The following is a 22,611-nucleotide window of genomic DNA, read 5'->3' on the forward strand; positions in this document are numbered from 1 at the left end:
CAATCAATCATCTATCATTTATCTCTCTCTATGTATTTATCATCCATCCATCCATCTCTATCAATCAAAAAATCAATCAATCATCTATCATTTATCTCTCTGTTTATTTATCATCCATCCACCTATGTCTGTCTGTCTGTCTGTCTGTCTATCTATATCCATCCATCCATCCATCCATCCATCCATCCATCCATCCATCTTCCATCTATCTATATCAATCAATCGATCAATCATTTATCTCTATGTATTTATCATCCATCCACCATCCATATCTACCTATCATCTGTCTATCTCTGTCTGTCTATCTAATCATCCAGCCATCCAGCCTGTCTCTCTATCATCCAGCCATCTCCATCCATCCATCCATCATCCATCTATTGTGGGAAATGACCAGACTGAGCTCGAGGGAGAGGATCAAAGCCATCAGAAGCCATGAATCCCTGCGCAAACATCAACCATCAAAATCCATCCCACAATGAATGCCTTTCTTACCTCCCACTCATTTCCCCTGACTGTTAGTAGGTCAGATTCTTGTAGAGAGCTTAACTTTGCATTCAACCTTTATACAGGCAGTCCTCGACTTACAACAGTTCATTTAGTGACCATTCAAACTTAGAATGGCACTGACCATTTTTCAGACTTATGACCCTTGCAGCGTCCCCATGGTCACATGGTTTATATTTGGACACTTGGCAATTGGTTCATATTTATGACGGTCACAGCGTCCCGAGGTGTGTTTGTGTCACGCGGTCCCCTTTGGCGACCTTCTGACAAACCCAGTCTGTGGGGAAGCTGAATTTACTTATTGACTGACTCAACAACAGCTTTGATTCGCTTAATGGCGGTGGGGCCAAACTCCAATGTCTCACTTAACAACCTCGATTTTGGGATCCATTCCGGTCATCAGCCGAGGACTCCCTGGGGTCATTTGAACCACCTAAATTTCCCTGGCTGGTGACAAGCCTAAGGTCATCCTAGCCTGACCCTCCACCCAGGGCAGCAGCCCCCACCCCACCCTCCCAGGAGCCAAAATTTTACCTCCATTTCCCGACAGGTTGAACTGCACAAACCACCGATTTCTGGATGAAAAGCAAAGCAGAGTCAGCCGAAGGACAGGAACTCACTTCAGCTGCAAAAGGCACAAGCAAGAATGGAAGGGGGTGGAGGTTAAAAAGGACCCTCCCCCTTCCTCACCGCCCAGGGGGCTGACCCACCTGATCCTGTCCCCACCTCCTTTTCAACCAGTCCTCTTTAGATCAGACTGATGAGCTTTGAAGCCGGAAAAGGCTGGTGACTCCACGCCCCGTACAGGCAGTCCTCGAGTTTTACAACGCCAATGGGACCGCCCCAAATTTATATCGCTGAAGTCAGTTTTGAGCTATGCTTGCTGCTGCCATTAAGTGAATCGCAAATTGCTATTGCTTCTCTCGCTAGGCAGAGGAGAAGGAGGAGGGGGGAAGTCTAGCATGGAGGGGCCTTGGAGATCATCCAGTCCAACCCTCTGCTCAAGCAGGAGACCTGGACAGAATCATAGAAGGAGAGAGTTGGAAATTGTGGGGCTGGGTCTTTAAGGACCTGCCTGAATTCCTATTCCCTCTCCCTCCTGCCTCCTCTCCCTCCCCTTCCCTCCCTCCTCCACATCCTTCTTCCCCTTCCCTGCCTCCCTCCTCTCCTCCCCTCTCTCCCTCCTCTCCTGCTCCCTCTCCCTCCTTCCTTCTCCCCACTCTGCTATCCCCCTCCATCTCTGCCACCCCCACTTTCCTCTCTCTGCCTCCCCCTCCTCCCTCCCTCCTTCACATCCTCCTTCCCCTTCCCTGTCCCCCTCCTCTCCTCCTCTTTCTCTCCCTCCTCTCCTGCTCCCTCTCCCTCCTTCCTTCTCCCCTACTCTGCTTCCCCCTTCCACTCTGCCTCCCCCACTTTCCTCTCTCCCCCTCCCCCTCCCTCCCTCCGCCTCCCCCTCACCTCTACAGTCCTTCCCAGGGAAAGCGAAAGTGTTTGCCTCCCTTGGCCTGGGAAGCCTGCCTGGAAACTAGGAGATTGAAGATAAAAGCCCAGGTGTGTCACATCTGTTCTCCTCTTATTTCTTCGCCTCCCTCCCCCACCCCCGCCCCACAAAAACCAGCCTCGCTTCCTCCGCCCTTTGCCAGCTGCTTTGCAGGAGCGACCCCTTCCTTCCCCCTCCCCGCAGCCAAGTTCAAGGGGGGGGGAGAAAAGCCCCCTTGGTGGGGTCCTCCCCCCCTCCTAGATCCTTTCCAAAGACACACACAGACCCCACTGAAAGACGGATTAGGTTGAGAACCGGAGGCAGATGGAGGTTTGGTGGAATCTGCGCGACCCCTGAGAATGCTGAGCCACCCCCCCCAAAAAATTACAGTGATGGAGAAGAGGAAGCGACCCTGCTCTTCCAAAGCTCAGAATCCCAGGGCTGGAAGGGATCTTACAGGTCTTCTAGTCCACCCTCTACAGTAAACCGTCACATCTTATATATCTTCCCGATCAGATGGCTGTCCAGTCTTAGGTGTATATACAGATCGTCCTCGAATTACGACCGTTCCTTTAGGGACTGTCTGTAGTTCCCATGGCACTGAAAAAAAGGACCGTTTTCTACACTTACGATGCTAAATTCATACTTATGACCATTGCTGTGTCCTAGGGTCACGTGATCCCTCTATTTTTGCAATCTTCGGACGAGCAAAGGCGATGGAGAAGCCAGATTCACTGAACAACTGGAGGACTCGCTTAGCAACTGCCACAATTCGCTTAATGACAGAGGCAAGAATAGTCATAAAATGAAACAAGGCTCACTTCAGAACGGTCTCGCTTAGCAACAAACGTTTGGGGCTCAATCATCATCATGCATGGAGGATTACCCGTGTGTGTATATATAGTCACTAAATGACCTTAAGATCTTCATAAGTCGAGGACTACGTGTGTGTGTGTGTATTGAGGATACTGCAGGCTGAACTGGGGAGTGGGTGAAGGTTAAGTAACAGCAGGAAACCAGTTCAGAGGCCAGATAAATAAAGCAGCTGTGCAAACAGGAAGACCGCTGTGTAGCCACAACTGTCGCTTGGCTGCGGGCCAGGAAGCAAAGCTAGAAGACAGAAGAACCATGGCGGTAGTCCTCGGCTTACAACTGATTCGCTTAGTGGCCATTCGAGGTGACACCGGCACTGGGAAAAAAGGAACTCCAACCATTGTTCACACTTAACTACAGTGTGATTTTTTTTTCATACTTTCAGACATTCGGCAACAGGCTCCCATCTAGGACGGCTGCGATGTCCCAGGATCTGCGACCGTCGGACCAGCCGACTCAAGGGGAGAAGCAGGTTTGCTGAACAACCTGAGCGGCTCACTTACCAACGGCAGGAATTGACTTGACGACGGTGATGGGGAAAGTCGCCAAAGGGGATGAAAAACACTTCAGGCATTTCTCCCCAAGCAACCTCATAAATTGTGGTCATATGTTGCGGATTTCTTGTATCCGTATATTTATCATTTTATTTTATCTATCAATCATCTATCCTATCTCATCTATTTATCCATCCATCCATCCCCCCACCACCCACCCATAAATCCATCCATCCATCCATCCATCCATCCATCCATCCATCCATCCATCCATCCATCCATCCATCCATATATCTTATATATCTATCCATCCATCTAGTGTCTGTATACATAGCCATCAATCCTATCATCTCTCTACCCTATCTATTATCTATATTTATCTATTTTATGTATTAATATCTATCTATCCATCCATCCATCCAATCTCTCCTTCTCTATCCATCCATCTTGTGTCTTAATACAATACAATACAATACAATACAATACAATACAATACAATACAATACAATACAATACAATACAATGCAATACACTAGCAGAGTCTGAAGGGACCTTGGAGGTCTTCTAGTCCAACCTGCCTAGGGAGGAAACCCTATACTGTTTCAGACAAATGGCTATCCAACATCTTCTTAAAGACTTCCAGTTTTGGGGCATTCACAACTTCTGGAGGCAACTTCTGTTCCACTGATTAAGTTGCTTCTCTCCTTGATTAGTTTCCACCCATTGCCTCTTGTTCTACCCTCAGCTGCCTTGGAAAATAGTTTGGTGCCCTCTTCTTTGTGGCAACTCCTGAGATATTGGAACACTGCTATCATGTCTCCCCTAGTCCTTCTTTTCATTGAACTAGACATACCTAGTTCCTGCAACCGTTCTTCATATGTTTTAGTCTCCAGTCCCCTAATCATCTTTGTTGCTCTTCTCTGCACTCTTTCTAGAGTCTCCACATCTTTTCTACATCGTGGAGACCAAAACTGGATGCAGTATTCCAAGTGTGGCCTTACCAAGGCCTTATAAAGTGGTACTAACCCTTCACGTGATCTTGATTCCATCCCTCTGTTGATGCAGCCTAGAACTGTGTTGGCTTTTTTGGCAGCTGCTGCACACGGCTGGCTCCTATTTAAATGCTTGTCCACTAGGACTCCAAGATCCCCCTCACAGTTACTACTATTGAGCAAGGTCCCACCTATACTGGACCTGTGCATTTCATTTTTCTTGCCTAAATGTAGAACCTGACTCTTTTCACCATTGAATTTCATTTTCTTAGATAGTGCCCAACGTTCAAGTTTGTCAAGATCCTTCTGCATCCTTAAGCCTGAATTCTGGAGTGTTGGCTATTCCTGCCAGCTTGGTGTCATCTGAAAATTTGATGAGTTCCCCATTTATCCCCTCATCCAAATCATTGATGAAGATGTTGAAGAGTCCTGGGCCCAAAACAGAGCCTTGGGGTCCCCCACTGCATAGTTCCCTCCATGAAGATGCAGTTCCATTGAGGACTCCACGTTGAGTGCGGTTGGTCATCCAGTTACAAATTCATCTGATGGTGATGCTGTCCAACCCACGTTCTTCTACTTTATCTAGTAGTAGGTTATGGTCTACCTTATCAAATGCCTGACTGAAGTCCAAGTAAACTATATCGACGGCATTCCTCTGATCCACTAATTTTGTCACATTATCAAAGAATGCAATAAGATTAGTCTGGCATGGTCTGTTTTTAACAAACCCATGTTGGCTTTTGGCTATTACCTTATTTGCTTTTAGGTGTTCGCTAATTTGTTGCTTGATTATCTTTTCCAGAAAGAGAGGTAATTATTTCTTATAAATTGTGCAACTCCACCTCCTCTTTTATTTAGTCTATTTCTTTTAAATAATTTAAATCCTCCTAGCTGTTTGTTCCATTTGTCGGTTTCATCCCACCAAGTTTCTGTAATGGCAACAATATCGTATCTGCTCTCATTTACTTGAATTTCTAATTCGCCCTGTTTATTCCTCATACTCTGTGCATTGGTGTATAGACATTTGAGTCCATTTTGATTGACCCTGTGTTTACTGTCTACATAACGTGTGTTATGCCTGACTGCCCCTATTTTCTTGCCACTTGTATGATTCATGCACATGGTATGGCACTCCCTATTAAATGCTTGGTTTTGTTTGACAGTGGGAGTGATAATCTTACCCGCACAAACATCTATGTTACATGCACTGATAACCCTATGAATTTTAGATTGCTGGGGACAGAAATGCTCTGTATCAATTAATTCTGTATCCCCGCTGTTTAGTTTAAATGTTTATCCAGAAAATCTGTGAATGTAATGCCAAGTAACTCAGTCCCTTTCTTGGATGGGTGCAAACCATCTCTTTTCTACAGTTTTTCATTGGACCAGCTGCAGACATCATGACTAATGAAACCAAAGCCTTCCCTTTTACACCACTCCTTTAGCCACACATTAAACTCTGCCACAGACAGGCCCTTCCCTTTTTGGTCCTTATATACTGGTAAAACCTCTGAAAAGATAAGCCTACAACGTATACTACCCCAAACTCTGGAAATCATTCTTCACAGAAAGTACATCTTTTTGGGACAGATCATTTGTGCCAAGATGTATAATAGCATCAACATCACAGTCTTTACTTGTATTCTTGACTATCTTAAGAATATGCCTCTTGTCTCTGCTGGCAGTAGCACCTGGCAGACACCTGACTTCTTTTAAAACCTCCATATCCTTTCCTAAATTTACATCCCTTATGATTGAATCACCAACCAGAGGGTGACTTCTCTTTTTACATACCTTGCTCTTCTTGTGCGACTGATGTGTCATACACGGTTCCCCATTTCGCCTTTCCAAAGTAAGTTCTTCATTTTGGATCACGATCCCCTGCTTATTTGAGTCATATCTTTGAGTCTATCTTTCTATCTTTCCATCCATCTAGTATTTAGCATCTATCTATCTATCTATCTATCTATCTATCTATCTATCTATCTATCTATCTATCTATCTACCTATCTATCTATCATCTATCGTTTATTATGTATATTTATCTATCTTATCTATCAGCCTATCCCATCTATCTGTATATAGTAAGGCAGTAATGTTCTACCTGTAAATGACTTTTTCTGTTTTAATCGCTTTATAATCTACGTAAATCATTTCAAAATTGAAAGTAAACAATATGATTTCTGTAACAGAGTAGTTGAAGTCTGGAATGCCCTCCCTGATTCAGTTGTCTCAGCTACACATTTTCACACTTTCAGTCACAAATGGACTTCCGTGGACCTGAATTCATACTTACATAAGTGGTCAGGAGAGGGGGCGTGCATAAGTGCACTAATGCGTCTATCGTCTCTGTTACTGTATTTTTATTCTCTTATTCTTGCTCTCGGTTTTTTTTTTTTTTTTACAAATTCCAATAAATAAAATAAAATGAATAATATATTTCTATATCCATATATCTAGTATTTATCTTTCTATCTACCCATCCATCCATATCGATGCATCCATCTAGTTATCTCTTTTTCTCTTTCTCTATCTCATCTCTTTCTCTCTCCCTCATCTCTCTCCCTCTATTTATCTTTTCTCTCTCATCTCTTTCTTTCATTCTCCCATCTCTATCCTCTTTCATCTCTTTCTCTCACTCTTTCATCTCTCCGTCTCTTTCTATCTATCCTTTCTCTCTAATCTCTTTCTTTCATTCTCTAATCTCTCAACTCTTTCTCACTCTCTCTCTCTCTATCCTCTTTCTCATCTTTCTCTCACTCTCGCATGTCTCTCTATCCTCTCTCTCATCTCTCTCTCACTCTCTAATCTCTCTATCCACTTTCTCATCTCTTTTTCTCACTCTCTCATCTTTCTCTCTCTTTCTACCTATCCGCTTTCCCTCCATGTGTGTCTCCATCCATCCAATTTTTTTCCTGGAGATTTCATCACAGCCAACGAATCCAGATGGCTTAACAATTCGGAGAAAATATTGCGATTAAAAAGGAATTTTCCTTTCAAAACAGGACAACCCTTTTAAAAAAAAATGAAAAAGAAAAAGAAGGAAAGCTGAATGGCGTCCAATTCAACACAAACAAGAGTTCTTCGGCTCTTTATCAAGGCAGCCAGGAAACAGGGAGGGCGGGGTGAGGGCTTAGAAGCCTCCAACGCCCCAGATTGGGGAACAAAAGCCAGGAAATAGTCATGGGATTAAACTGTCATCCTCAATTTGGTCATCATAGAAAAGGAAGCTTTCTAAACCCAGGTTTGCTGCAGATACAATGAATCCCCCTCCCCCCATGATAAAATCTGATTTCCTCTCCAGCAAACTCCAGCAAATCAGGCTCCCTCTTTGTCACAAGGTCGCAAAAGGGGATCACGCAACCCTGGAACATTGCGACCATCATAAATAGAAGTCTGTTCGCCAGCATCTGAATTTTTATCACATGTCCGCAGGGATGCTGCCAGGGACCTAAATGTGAAAGTGGTTGTAACTCCATTTTTTCTAACGGTCACTAAGGGAACTGTTGTAAGTTGAGGACTACCTGTATTTCCACTCCCCTCTGCCTTTTAAGTGCATCGTGGCATGGTGCCGATTGGGCTGAGTGGACCACCTTCACCAGTGTCCCTGGGTCAGACTTAAGTAAAAACTCCATTCATCGATAAAGGTACCGTTTCCTTTATCAAGTCTAGTGAATTACAACAAGGCAAAACCCGAACTGAAAATCGCGCACCCAAATCCCTCAAGTCTTACCTGTTCCTTCCTTTACTTGCCTCCCACCACTGGGCTGCCCCGTCAATCAAATTCACACGAGAATGTTTTAAGAGCGGGTTCTTTCCGTTTCCCATCCGGGTGTTCTTGAAGCCCATCTCGGAGGGCCCGAAGCATTCCCTCCTCCCATCGCCCACCCCCCAGATTTCATGGCACCTGCTACTAAATGGTTTCAAAGAGCAAACATGAACTCCCTGACCCATACCACACACACAGACACACAAACCCCACACCAACCTTTTTGATAAGTGAGGAGATTTATTGTGATGTAGAAAACAGGTGGCAGCCAACATGAATTCCCAGGAAAACAGCAAGTGGTGAGAAAATACCTCAAGGCTGTCCTGCCTTGATGCTTTTTGGTGCCAGAGGGAGCGAAAGGGAAACGTTTTCAAGATTTTGCTACTATTAGCAAAAGGGCAGGGAGAGAGGAAGGGAGGGAGGGAGGAAAAGAGGGGGAAGGAGGGAAGATGGAAAGGAAGGAAAGAGGAAGGAAAGAAGAGGAAGAAAGGGAAGAAACGAAACAAGGAAAGGAGGAAAGGAAGAAAAGAGGGAGGGAGGGGAAGGAAGGATGGAAAGAATGAAAGAAAGAAGGGAGTCCTTTCACCCGAGGGGAGAAACCAAGTTCTCGGACGACAGAATTGGGTTGGGGAGACTCTGCTACCAATTTCTCATGTGGGTTTTCTGGAGGGAAGCGGAAAGCCGAAGGGAGAAGAGCAGAGCGGGGACCTTTTGCCAAGTTGCCATTGTGAGGTCGAGGCTCAGAGATTATTTTTTGGGGGTGTCACCTAAAACAAGGGACACAACCAGGAAAAGTTTTTGTTATTCTTGAAGTTCTCCTTGTCGGCCTTCATCATGTCTTCCGTGTAACAAGGAGCCCCTTTGTTCTTCTCCACCAGTTCATCATCATGGTCATCAGTTCGGCCACTTGAGCCTCTCGTTCTGCTCCTTCGGCCTTGTTGTTGAAAGCCAGGAAGCGGCCCCACAATTGTATACCGGCTTCTTCAACCCGAGGTTCCCCTGGATGATGAAGTCCTCCAGAGCCTTTCCTTCAAAATCTTCTTTCCGGTGAACAAGAGGATCATATAATCCTTGGCTTTCAGGCTGAAGATCTCCTCGATCAAGCAAGCCACGGCGTCCTCCTCTTGGGTGAAACGGGTGGGACGAATCACCTGCAGAATGACGTGGGGACCCGGGGAGCAAAACTTCACGCACTTGCTCACTTCGTTGGCCGTTTCTCGCTTGGGACGCCCGGAGTCGAAGAATCCGGGAGTATCCACGACCACCACCTTCCTGTCATTCAGCTGGACCTCCTCCTTTTGGCAACTCTGGGTGACGGAACTGAAAGAGAACTTGGATTCAAAGACCCGCTTTCCAGGATTGTGTTTGCCGTAGCGCTTTTCCCATTGCTGTTTTGCCCACCAGGACGATCCTCCGTTCCTGCCCTACAACCGAAAGGGGAGAAGAGACAAGAAGGGGACCAGTCAGGAGCATTGTAGATGAGTAGGCTGTTGCCTGAGGGAGGGGTCAAAGGCGTTATCAGTCATGAATCCCTGAGTGCAATCTCAATCCAACCCACCACAAATGCCTTTCTTCTCTCCTGCTCATTTCCCTTGAACATTAATAGGTCAGATTCTTCTAGTGAACTTAAGCTGGCAATCAATCTTGATACTCATTTGAACTGCTGAACTTCTAGTTTTCCTGGCTCTTGGAATCTCCCTTTCTCTTTCTTTCTTTCCTATTTTCTTTCTCTCCCTCATTTCTCTCTGTCTCTCTTTCCATATCTATCTATCTATCTATCTATCTATCTATCTATCTATCTATCTATCTATCTATCTATCTATCTATCTCCATCTATCCATCCATCCTTTGTGGGAGATGACCAGGCTGAGCCGAGGGAGGGATGAAAGGCACCACAAGTCACCAATCCCTGTGCGCTCACAAGCAATCAAAATCCAGCCGATCTTAAACCATGGCAATTCACTTAAGGTGGCAGCAGGGGAAGTCATCAAAGAAGGTGTGGGGGACTCCCTTCAACAAATGTCTCCCTTAACGACAGAAAAATTGTGAACCAATTGTGAATTGGTTGTAATTCGAGATCTACGCGTACTCTCCCATCCGGGGAAGCCCAGAGCTTCCCTTACAACTGTAGTGAGAAAAATCGGAAAATGGGGCAAAGCTCTCTTCAATATCTCACTGAGTGTTGGGTCTCCATGCCGGTCATAAAGCGGAGGACTTCCTGTAACCTGAATCTCCAGATTTCCCCAGCACTTAACAAGCTTAAGGTCATTATAGCTCATCCTACCCAACCCCCCCCTCCAGGACTGCAGCTCTTACCAACTTCCCCCTTCAGCCCAAAAAATTTACCTTGCAAACATCCAGACATTTCCAGAGAAATTGCGCAGCACAAATCTAGATGTTTCCGTGTGAAAAGGAAAAACGGAATCAGCTAGAGTCTCCCCACCCAAACAGGACCCAGGAGGAAATCAGTGGGAGGAAAGAAGGAGGGAGGGGGGGAGGGAGAAAGCGAAAGTGTTCGGGGCTGCTTTGTTTGGAAATCACGTGATTGAAAGAAAGCGACCCCCCCCCCCATTAAGTCAACATACACACACGCACGCGCGGAAACCAAGACGCCGGCGGCCCCCACCCGCTCACAGGATGCAACCGGGTCATTGAGCGCAAATACCTTTTTTATTACTTTACTTTACTTTATTTTACTTTATAGTTTACTTTACTCTATATTTTAAATTTTAAATTTTTCGTTCATCTTTTGCACAGAGCGCCCCCCTCCCCCGGACGCCCTATCCTCAACCTCCTTGGGGCCTTGGAGGTTGTCTAGTCCGACCCCCTGCTCGAGCAGGAGAGCCTTACAGAAGCACAGTTGCAAGGGACCTCAGAGGATATCTAGACCAACCCGGTGCTCAAGGAGGAGGAGACTTACAGAATTAAAGAGTTGGAGGGGACCTTGAAGGTCATCTAGTCCAACCCTTGTCAAGCAGGAGACCTTACAGATTCACAGCTGGAAGGGACCTCCGAGGTCAACTAGTCCGACCTCCCCTTCTCCCACAACTCAAGCAGGACGCTGAACTGACCAGCCAGACCTGGTGAACGCCCTGTCGCATCGCCCCACTTCCGCCCGCGGACGACGCCCGCCCTGCCTCCGACGTGGGGACGGGGAGGAGGCAGAGGCGAGCAGGCGGGGCGTTTCCCGTCGGGACTTTTCAGAAAACGCAGCTGGAAGCGCTCGGTTAGTCTTTGAAAGTTGACGGAGCCAGGATCTCCCCCCGACGCACTTTCCGCCCAGCCCCGGCTCTTCTTCTTTCGGGGGGGTGTCCCAGCGCCCCCTCCTGCGGCCGCAGCTTCGCGAGACGCCAAAGTTTGTAGGAGGGACGGTTTCGCTTTCCCACCGAGACGCCCCAAGTCCTCCCCACGGAGCGAGAGCTCAGGTAGGGCGGGCCGGGGGTCTCAGCCGATCTGGAGAGGGGGAGATCAAATGGGCTGTGCGGCGGGCGGGGGGAAAGGGGGAAAACGTGTCGGTCGCTTCCAAAGCGGGACAAGGGGGGTCCGCAGCCCTACAGGGGCGTAGTCCCCCCCCCGCTACGTGTTTGGGGACGTAGCCCCCCCCTCGGAGTCTTAAGGGATGAAACCCACCCCCCGGGATCTAAGGGACAGAAACTCCCGGGGTCTTAAGGGACAGAGAGCCCCCCCGCGCCGGCATCTTAGGATACTTAGCCACCCGCGATCTTAGGGGTCTTCAGGGACGTAGATTTGGGGCCTTAGAGGACGTAACCCCCACCCGGTGTCTTAAGGGACGACCCCCCCCCAGTTGGGGGACGGAGCTCCCCCGGACTCTGCAAGGGGAAATAGCATCTTCCTTCCTGTTAACCCATCCATTGGCACTTGGGAAACGCCCCAAAGCCCCCTCAGCGCCAAGGCACCGAGTCTTAAGAATCCACCTGCCTCTCTCTAGTAACCGGAAGCCGCAAATGAGCTTTCTGTACATGCCCAGAAGCCTGGGCAGAGGAGAAAGTCCCGAGAATGTAAGAGACAGTGATGTTATCCCTTACACCGCCATAGGGCTCAAAATACTCCCCCCCCCCCTAAGCTGAAGATCAGGGATAATAAAAGAAGCCACTGTAGCTAAAGGGAGACCCCCTCCCCACACACAATTCTGCCCAGGTTGGACTAGATGACCACCCAAGGTTCCCTTCCAAGTCTGCGATTCTGCAAAGGTCTCCTGCTTGACTAGGGGTTGGACTAGATGATCTCTGAGGTCCCTTCCAGCCCTGGAACTGATGTGCTGTTTTACTTTTTGACAGAACAGAATCACAGAGTGGGAAGGGACCTCAAGAGGTCATCTAGTTCGAGCAGGAGACCTCACCAGAATGAAAATTGTACTTTGGCTCGAGTCCAAGTTTTCTTTGGGAGGGAGTGGAAGTGTGAGCCCAGGTTGGTGGGGGGGGGGTATTATGAGCAGGCCTTTGGGGTCTGAAGAAGCAATGGGCCCCCAGGTGGGGTAGGGGCAGCCCTCCTGTGTCTTTGGAGATTGCCATGGCGGCCCTGTGACTCCCCCTCCTCCTTCTGATCTTACAGAGATTGCACCGTCCAAGGAAGAGAAGAGAAGAGAAGGAGAGAGAAGAGAAAAAGAAGGAATAAGATAGAGAAGGGAAGAGGAGAAAAGAAGGAAAGAGAGAGAAGAGAAGGAAGGAGAGCGAAAAGAAAGGAAAGAAGGAAGAAGGAGATAGAGAAGGGAAGAGGAGAAGAGGAGAGAAAGGGGAAGGAAGAGGAAGGAAGGAAAAAAAGGAAAGGAGAAGAAAGAGAAGGGAAAAGGAAGGAGGGAAGAAGAGAAGGGAAGAGATAGAGAAGGGAAGAGAAGAGAAGGGAAGGGAGGGAGGGAAGGAAGGAAGGAGAAGAAAAGGAAGGAGAGAACAAACAAAAGAGAGAAGAGGAAGGAAGGAGGTAGAGAAGAGGGAGGGAGGGAGAAAGGAAGGGAGGAAGGAAGGAAGAAATGGCCTACCAGTCGTTGGGCGACCCTTGCCAGGTAGGTATGGGGAGAAGAATGGGGCAGGGTCTTCGAGGGAGGGTCCCGGCCCTTCCTTTCCCGAAGTCAGGACTGCCTAAATGGGAGTTCTGGCACAGAGGCAGCCCCAGGCGGCTCCACGCTTGTCTTCCCAGCGCCTTGAGTTTGATTCCAGCGCCTTGGAAGGAGGGGATGCCAACCTCTTTTCCCATGTCCCCCCTCCAGTATTATCCTCCAGGGTCTCTGGGGTGGGCTCCCCCTCCTGGTTTGTTGCCCCCCAGCCCCACCCACCCACCCACCCAGCCAATCTCTCTCCTGCTTTGCACCTGGGGCCGGGAATCTAGAACTTTCTGGAGCAGAGCATGGCTAGCTGGGAAAAGGCCCTTCCCTTCCCTTTCTTTCTTCCAGATTTCTTTTCTCTCTTCCTCTCTCTCTTTTGTCTTCTCCCTACCTTTTCCCATCCTTTCATCTCTCCTTCCTTCCTTCTTTCTTCCTTCCCTCCCTCCTGCCCTTCTTTTTCCCTCCCTCCTTTCCCCCCTTCCTTCTTCCCCCCTCCCTCCTCTTATTTCCCTCTTCCCTCTCTCCCTCCTTTTCCTCTGTCCCTCCTTTTCCTTCCTTTCTCCCTCCTTTTCCCTCACTCCCTTTCCTTCCTTCCTCCCAAATTCCTCCCTCTCGTTCCTCCCTCTCTCCTTTCCTTCCTTTTCTCTTTCTCCCTCCCTCCCTTCTTTCCTTCACCCTCCCTTCCCTCCCTCCCTTTTCTTCCCTGTCCCTTCTTCTGCTCCTCCCTTTTTTCCTACCCTCTGTTCCCCCCTCCCTTCCCTCTTCCTTCATTCCTGGTCAATCCTTTTCCCATCTCCCAGTTGGGGTCCAATTCCTGACTGTGATGCCACTTTCCCAGGGACACTTCTCCTCCCTTCCCTGCCTTCGTCCCTCCTTTCCTCCATCTCAAACCTTCCACCTGCTGCCTCTCTGTGGATTATCCTACAGGAGCCATTCCTAATTTTCCATTTCTCTCCCCCCCCCCCCCTCTAATCTTTCAGGCCGTCCTGGAGCGGAGAGGCTTAGCAGGTAAGCAACACAATCACAACCCACAAAGGGGACCGTTTTCTCCACACGTACAACCATGGCAGCGTCCCTGGAATCTCCGGGGTCCCAGGATCCAAATTCAGATGCTCAGCAACTGACTTGTACTTATGACGGTTGCAGTGTCCTGGGGTCATGTGATCCCCTTTTGCGACCTTCTGATCAGCAAAGTCAAGAGGGAAGCCGATATGCTCACTCTGTCTATTCTATTCTATTCTATTCTATTCTATTCTATTCTATTCTATCTATCTATCTATCTATCTATCTATCTATCTATCTATCTATCTATCTATCTATCCCATCCCATCCCATCCATCCATCCATCCATCCATCCATCCATCCATCCATCTATCCATATTTATCTATCCTGTCTATTTCTCTCTTATCATCTATCAATCCATCCATCTATCCTATCCATCCATCTCTTTCTTTCCCCCATCTCTACTTCTACCATCTCCCTATCTCTCTCTCCCTCCCTCCCTATCTATCTATCCACCTCTCCCTCCCTCCCCCTCTCTCTGTCAACAGTTGAATACATGAACTGAATTCCATTGAGCAGTGTAACTACACTCTGCCCTAACACTGTCCCCCTGTCTTCCAAACTCCCAGCGGACCATGCCGAACTCCGGTTCATCCTGGTCGGAAAATCTGGCAGTGGGAAGAGTGCCACGGGCAACACCATCCTCGGATGGAAGGAATTTAAATCCATCTTGTCGGCAAAAAGCACCACCCTGAGGTGCCAAAGGGGAGAGGGAAGGTGGCAGGGCACGAAGATCTCTGTGGTCGACACGCCAGCCATGTTCGATTTCGACCATTACAGTGATGGTGTGCGGCGGGAGGTCATGTCTTGCATTGACTTCTCCTGGCCTGGCCCCCACGCCTTGATCTTGGTGACCCAGGTGGGCCGCTTCACCGCCGAAGATGCGGCTGCTGTGAAGTGTGTCCAGGATATCTTTGGGGCAGAATCCACCAGGCGCACGATCGTCCTCTTCACTTGCGTGGAGGATTTGGGTGGGGACCCCCTGAAGGAGTACGTCCGAAACTCCGACAACAAAAATCTACGGGATGTGATCCGGCAATGCCGGAACCGCTTCTGCGGGTTCAACAACAAGGCCACGGGAGCTGAACGGGATAATCAGGTCTCGGAGCTGATGGAGATTGTGCAGAGAACCGTTTCAGAGAACGGGGGTGGGTACTACACCAACCAGCTGTATTTGAAGCTCAACCTGACGGATGGCATTGTCAAAGCTTTCCTGGTGGAGAACAAAAAAGCCCGAAAAATGGCAGAGAATGCTTTGAAGTGGAAAAAATTTTTTTTTATTGCTGCAATCATCACTACCTGTTTCATAACCATTATATATTCTAATCAAATCATCTTAAGTCTTCTTTAGTTCAAATCTTTGGGACAGATTTTCTGATCTGAATGTGGGAAGGGGGCTGGTCTAGGTTCATGTAGTTCATGGGACCCCAACCATTTGGGCCCCAGGGACTGCTTCCGTGGAGAGAGGTTTTTCCACAGACTAACAGAGGTGTGTTTTCACCTGCCATCTGGATCCTGCGGATGCAGCTTTGCTTCTTTCTGCAAACCAGTTTCTGGCATGCTGCTCCACGGCCCCCGGGACCCCTGATGTAAAAGGCAAGATTGAGCCTGAGGAAGAGGTCGAGGCTTTTATGAGTCGATTCCCATCCTGCCGACAAGAGATCTGTCCATCTGATTTTGAATTCTGCTGACTTTTCTCTCCCGCTAATTAAGTGCTGATTGTTAGTTGACCAGATTCTTGTGTGTTCACCCAAATAATAAATGGAACATGCTGTAACTTCCCAGATGGTCTTGATCCTTTGCTCCATGCTGTAACTTAACATATGGTCTCAATCCTCTGCACCATGCTGTAACTTAAGATAGGTAACTTAAGATATAGTCAACATAGTGACTAAATTAGTAGACCAGAGAAATACTGTGGACATAATAGACGTCAGGAAGGCATTTGACAAAGTAGATTACAACCTACTTCTTTGTAAGCTTGAAAAAAGTGGGATAGACATCTTCACCACCAGATGGATTTGCAACTGGCTGATAAACCATACTTATTGAGTAGTCCTTAATTCAGTGTTTCTCAACCTTGGCAACTTGAAGATGTCCGGACTTCAACTCTGGGAGTTAAAGTCCGGACATCTTCAAGTTGCCAAGGTTGAGAAACACTGCCTTTTTATTTATCTATATGTATATATTTTTTTTTCATTTTCATACACTCACATGTATCCTCTTAATTTCCAACTCTGTACGTTTTGCCCCTTGTTTATGTCTATGTGATTTATTTATATTTATCAATACTCCTCTCATATACGCTTTGCTTGCATCCCATACACATTCCATACCCTTATTCATGTTAAAAACAAAGTATTCAGTTAGCAATTTTTTAGAATCATTGATATACTTTTCATATCTAAATAAGTTTTCATTCAATCTCCAAGACCTTCTTGCCTGTACCACCCCTCCCAATTCCATCCAAACTGGGTTATGATCTGAAAGGACCCTAGCCGCAATCTTTGTCTTCTTCACCCTAGAAAGCAAATCATTAGTGGTTAATATGAAGTCAATCTTAGAGAAGGATTGATGCCTATCAGAAAAAAAGGTAAAATCATATTCCTCCGCATTTCTTTCTCGCCAGATATCTCTCAGTTCAAAGTCGTCCATCATATCAAAAAAGGATTTGGGTAGTTTTGCTCACATATTGATGTTTGGACGAGAAATCTTCTTGTCTCTCTTGGTATCTATAATGCCATTCCAGTCACCCAATAGTATACAAGACCTATAATCCCACTGTACTAATTTAGCATGAAGATTTCTATAGAATCCATCTTGCTGTTGATTAGGAGCATAAATTCCCAGAAGCAATGTCTTTTTCCCTTCTAGGATTAGATCTAACGTGATGTATCTTCCATCGGGATCTACTTCAATTAATTCAACTTTCATATCTTTTCTTAGGTATATAACTATACCATTTTTCTTTTCCATAGCAGAAGTTACAAAATGTTGACCAGGTTTTGGGTTGATCAGATATTTTTGATCGGTTGATTTAATATGAGTTTCTTGCAAACAAATTATGTCGTTCTTAAACTGTTTAAGATAGTGAAATATTTTCTTTCTCTTCTGTGGAGAATTCAATCCATTGACATTCCATGTTAAAATCTTAGTTGTCATCTTTGGTTACCTGAAGCTTTTTTAGAGCCTCCTGCATGGCCTGTTTAACCTTTGGCCTAGCTCCTCCCACGGCTTCTGGACTTGTTACTGTAACTCCTTGATCGATGGCTGGTGATTGTTGAGGTTGTTGCCTTTTAGCTTGTTTTTCCATTCGTCTAGTAGTCATACGGCTAGGTCTTTGTTCCATAACACCTTGCACTTCTAGGGGGGAGAGATGGTCCATCTTATCTGGTAGTTGTGTGGTTTGCTGTCTGTCTCGTCCTTCTTGTGGTCTTTCTCCGGGTCCAGATGGTGCAGGGTGTCCAGCCTTCAAAATATTGTGATAAAAATCTCAGGCTTTCCATACGGAGTTGAGATGATATCTTTGCCTGTCAAATGTAAGTATAATACCAAATGGTGCGTCCCATCTGTACTGTATCTGACAGTTTCTGAGTTCTTCCACTAAAAAAGCATAGTCTCTCCTGGCTCTTAGCATTTGAGGTGGTATCTCTTTCAAAACAGTCAAATCCTGATCCCCAATTTGGAGCTTAGTGTTATAAGACTCTTGTAATATCATGTTTCTGAGCTCTCTTGTAGTGAAATATATAACTATGTCTCGAGGAAGCTGCTTCTGCTTTGCCACCCAAGAGTTAACGCGATAAACTTTATCGATTTGCCAGTCAAACTTAGACCCCGGTCTTCCCACCAGACAATCAAAAGCTTCTGAAAGAATCTGTTTCAGGTTCTCCTGTTTATCCTCACGCAACCCCCTTACTCTTAATGCCAGCTCCATTTGCCTGTACTGTATCATAATAATTTCTTTTTCAGCATTTTCAACTTTTTGTTGCACCACCTCTGTTTTCGATGTCAAGTTGGTATTAGCTTCGTTAAGATCCTCTAGACTATCTTCAATTCCAGAAACATGTTCTGTCAGTACAGTTACAAGCCCCAGCATATCATCTTTAATTTTAGCAACCCTGGCATCAATTTTATCATACAAGTCCTCCTTAAGTTCTTTTATCTCTTCTTTTATCTCCTCTTTAAAATCTTTAAGTTTATCTTCGACTTTGATTGTCAAGCTGTTAAAAGTTTCCAAGAAGATGAGGACCGACGGAGGACATGGGGGAGAACATGTAGAGCAGAAGAGTTTCCCCGTCCCAGGAATAAAACATTTTGGGAAAAATTAAAAAACGGCAGAATATTATATTTCCCTAAAGCAGGTGGAGAAACGTATTTTTAGAGGTGGAAAGCAGCGCCGCCTTCCCCAGCACTGTTCCCTCTAAGGTGCAAGGCTGCGCGGCCGCGCACGTGGCAAGAAACCCCCGCACAGCAGTTTCTAACTGCTGCGCAGAGATTTCTATCAAAGCAAACGGGGCAAGTCCTTTGCAGGCGGCTAGAACTGGCCTACCACAAAGGACCTCCCCAGACTTGTTTTGATGAGCCTCCTGTGGCAGTGGTGCCTCTCCCTCCACGCGGAGCACCTGAGCTGGCCCCCGCATTATCCCTCCCCCTTCCTACTCTGCCGTGCTTTTGAGGAGCCATGAGTGGAGGGGTGGAGCCCGCCCTAACCAGGGAGTCCCTCGCCTTGGAAATGGGACCCCCCTTCCCAGCCTCCTGGCTTGCAAAGGCCAGGCCCATCCCCGAAAGCCCCCTGTCTCCCCTTTGCTGCGACTTTGCCCCATCGAGCCTCTTTTCTTTTCATCAATTCACTTTCACTTTCGGCCCAGGAGTCACGTGCTTCCCTCGAATTGCCCGGCGGTTTCGGGCTTTCGATCGGCCGCCTGGCTGCGCCCGGTAAAAGTGCCTCTCTCTCTCTCTCTCTCTCCTCCTCCTCCTCCTCCTCCTCCTCCCCCCTGCCCAAACCAGCAGGGACAAAATGCTTTAAAAAGCGGGGGGAAGCTTCTGACGATTGCTCACAGAAGCTTTATTTTTCACTACCAAACTGGCGGTCAACATTGGCCACAGAATGCTGGTTTGCCTTACACAGAATTTATGTAAGAGAGCAGCAAAGCACGCCCAAAGATATGGGTCGGGTGGGCTGGGATATCTGGGAGGGTGCAGAGGAGTTCCTCTGGAAAGGGGTGGGGGGAGGGTCCCGGTCAAGGCTGGGGGAGGGATGGGAGAGGGTATGGAAAAGAAATGGCCCTTTGGGAGCTGGGGTTGAATATTGTCAACAATTCATGTTGGACAGACCTGATTTTCCTTCAGGCCCCTTTGGCCCCTGGACACCTGATCCTTCTCTTCCTGCCAGTCAGCAAAGAGATTTGCTAAAAGTGAAGAGGAACAATGCCAAAGGTGGAAGGACCGAGCAGGGGCTTCAGTGGTGGGTTTCAAACATTTTTCGAACCTACTATGTGGGTGTGGCCTCCTTTGTGGGAGTGACTTGCCAGCCATGTTTTTTTTCTCTCTCTCTCTCTCTCTCTCCTTCCTTTTATCTCTCTGTCCCTTTTTCCTTTCATCTCTCACTTTTTCTTTCTTTCTTTCTTTCTTTTATTTATTTCTTTCTTCCTTTCTTTCTCTTTCTCTCTCTGTGTGAGTCTGTGTGTGTGAGTGGTTGGTTTCAAAAAAATTTTGGAACCTCTTCGGTAGGTGTGGCCTGCTTCCTGGGTCCACTGGTGGAACCTCTTCTAACCGGTTTGGTAGATTTGACGAACCGGTTCTACCAAACTGGTGCGAATTGGTAGGAACCCACCTCTGAGGGGCTTGTTTTCCAGACAGAAGGACCCCCTTCCTGGACCCAGAGTGAGGTTGTGGGAGACCAGTGGTGGGTTCCAGGCGGTGCAGCCCAATACAGCCATACTGGAAGTAGCCAGGAGCAGCAGCCACCATTCTGGTACAGTGGCTCATTTGCCCCCCCCCCCCCGCCTGCCCGCATTCCTTACCTGTTTTTGAAGCAACCAGGCCAAATGCACATGCGCGGACAGTGTGCGGCACCTGCGCAACTTCCACCGAGCAGCTGGGTGTCACAGGGTGGCGGCACGTGCATGAGCCCGATGAGGACGTCCGGCCCCTTGTGCAGTGTACTGATTGCGACAGGATCCAGAACCCACCGCTGGGGGAGACCCCGCAGTCTGTCTCACCTCTCCAGTCAATTCCACTAGTTCTGTGTCCCCCTCCTCCAGGAAGTCAGGGCAATGTCCTTCTTCCCCTCTGCCCTTTGAGCTCCTTGCTGCACGGAGCTGGTTAGGCCCAGGGCACCAACCACGCCAGTCTACCCAACCCCTCCTTCAAAACACACAAAGCCTCTTCCGTGAGATTTAATAGGAGGTTTTGGGGTTGCAGCAGACACCACCTCCCGTCACGCCTGTAGCCATCTTTTCTTTTGGATCTTTGGCCTGCCACACTTTCTATTATCCTACTACGCATTTTCTATGGTGGGAAAATGGGAGTTGAAGGAGTTAGAGGCTGGGTAGCCATAACAACATTCTTCTTAGAAAGCCAAGGTCATCCTTTGTTTCTGCAACTGAACGGAACGGGATGGGTGGAACTGCCAGTATGGCACTGGGAGATGGGACCATGTGATGGGCTTGTGGGTGTGGGGGCAGGATCTTGAAATTTCACCTGGGTGAGGTAAACCGGGAAGCTTTCAGATTTGGGGTTTCCCAGATGTGCCAACATGGCTCTCTTCATAAATTGGAACTTTGAGCAATACTTTGCCTTAGACTCTGATTTAATTTTGGATGCTATTTGGAACCCTGATAGTCTCGTGACTCCACATTAGCCTTCGGAAGATATAGAAGAGTACAGAGATGGCTTGCAGGAAACCAGTGGTTGCTGTTTGGAAAACATAAAGTTTCTCCTGGAAAACAGGAACGGGTCAGCAAGAACCTCAAGGCTGTCCTGTCTTGATGTTCTTTGGTGCCCATGGGAGTGAAGGGGAGACATTTTCAGGATTATGCTACTGTCATTTAGACCTATAAAGTGAAGCTCTAACATTTCTTGTCTTGGTGGTTTCTCAGCTTGGTGCACTCAAACGATTGAGGGATGGGAAGCCCAAGAGAGACTGTCTTTCTGTTGTCATATAACTCCTTGTGTAGGTGTGGCAGTCACCCATGGCCCAGTGCATAACAGGGCATGTACAGCCACGCTGAACCACACAGGAAAAAACAAACTCCTAAAAGACATAACATCCTGATAGTTCACTCTAGATGTGCCTTACCCAACGACGCCCAGGATTTGACCATATATAGACAGAACTTCCCTGAGCAGTAGATTAGCAATTGTAGTTTGACAGGCTGTCTTAAATCACATGCTGATTGCTCCTCCTGCCTTTGTCCTATCTTAATAAAAGGGGCTCCCAGACCCCAATCTGGGTCGCCTCATCCCGAGAAAGCTCGTGTCCGTGTCTTTTCTCAACATTGGCCTCATGGGCGAACCACAGGTACATCACATTTGGTGACCCCGACGTGATTACCTGTGTCGCCCGCCCTTCACTCACCCCCGACTGGGCAAAGTCTCGCCGGCCGTCAGTGAACGGAGCACCCTCCCAAATTGTGAGTAATGGGCTCAGGCTTCTCGAAGGCTCAGACTGCGCACCTGCAGGAGCTTCAGGATATCGTCAAATTCTCCATTGCAATCTCTCAAGCGGCTGATCGCCCGCTTCCCATACCCCCGGAAAAGTTGCCCGTCAGCTACACGCACATCTGCGAGACGGCACGCTTCAGCATGGGCGTCTTCATGCTCCGCGCCGGCGCCTGCATCCCTCTGCACGACCACCTGGGCATACAGGGGCTGCTGAAGGTCCTCTACGGCACCCTCCACACCGCCTGCTTCGACAAGCAGCCCGAGGAGCCCCAGGATGCTCCCGATGCCGCCGCTTCTGCCAACGCCTCTGAGGCCGCCTCCTGCCCCGACCGCCCTCACCGCTTGCACGCCTTGCTCTGCTCGCACCGCCTCTACACGGCCTCCGCGCTGCCCTGCCGGGCATGGGTCCAGACTGGTAGAAAATTAGGCTGTGGGGCCAGTTGGTACTGGGAGGCAGAGTCTTCCCGTGCCCTTGGAGAAGTCCTGTCATCCCAGGGGAGAAATCGGGTACTCGGGAGAAGGAATCGGCTGAGGGAGTCTCAGCCACAAAACGCAGACCGGCGTTCTCGGGAGGTCCACTGGTGATGGCTGGATTAGAACTCAGAACAGATGGAGGAGAAGCACAGGGCTGTGGCCTTTGGCTGAGCTGCCCCCTTGAAGCAAAGGATCAAGTAGATGGGCTTTCCAGTGTCTGTTAGAGGACACCACCAGG

The 22,611-nt window shown here is 48.0% G+C and overlaps 1 protein-coding gene and 2 pseudogenes across 1 annotated transcript in view; 2 read left to right on the forward strand and 1 right to left on the reverse strand.

Annotated features, from left to right (window-relative positions):
* Positions 1-22,611, forward strand: part of LOC106541018 (GTPase IMAP family member 3-like) — a 209,097-nt gene that overhangs the window by 177,663 nt on the left and 8,823 nt on the right. The window lies entirely within an intron of this gene.
* LOC148045725 (GTPase IMAP family member 7-like) lies at positions 8,615-10,391 on the reverse strand (annotated as a pseudogene).
* On the forward strand, positions 14,740-16,015 carry LOC106552983 (GTPase IMAP family member 5 pseudogene; annotated as a pseudogene).

The sequence above is a fragment of the Thamnophis sirtalis genome, unplaced genomic scaffold (assembly GCF_051295495.1).
Source record: "Thamnophis sirtalis isolate CommonGarterSnake01/CBP01778 unplaced genomic scaffold, rThaSir2_p1.2 scaffold_4, whole genome shotgun sequence".
NCBI classification, from domain to species: Eukaryota; Metazoa; Chordata; class Lepidosauria; order Squamata; family Natricidae; genus Thamnophis; species Thamnophis sirtalis.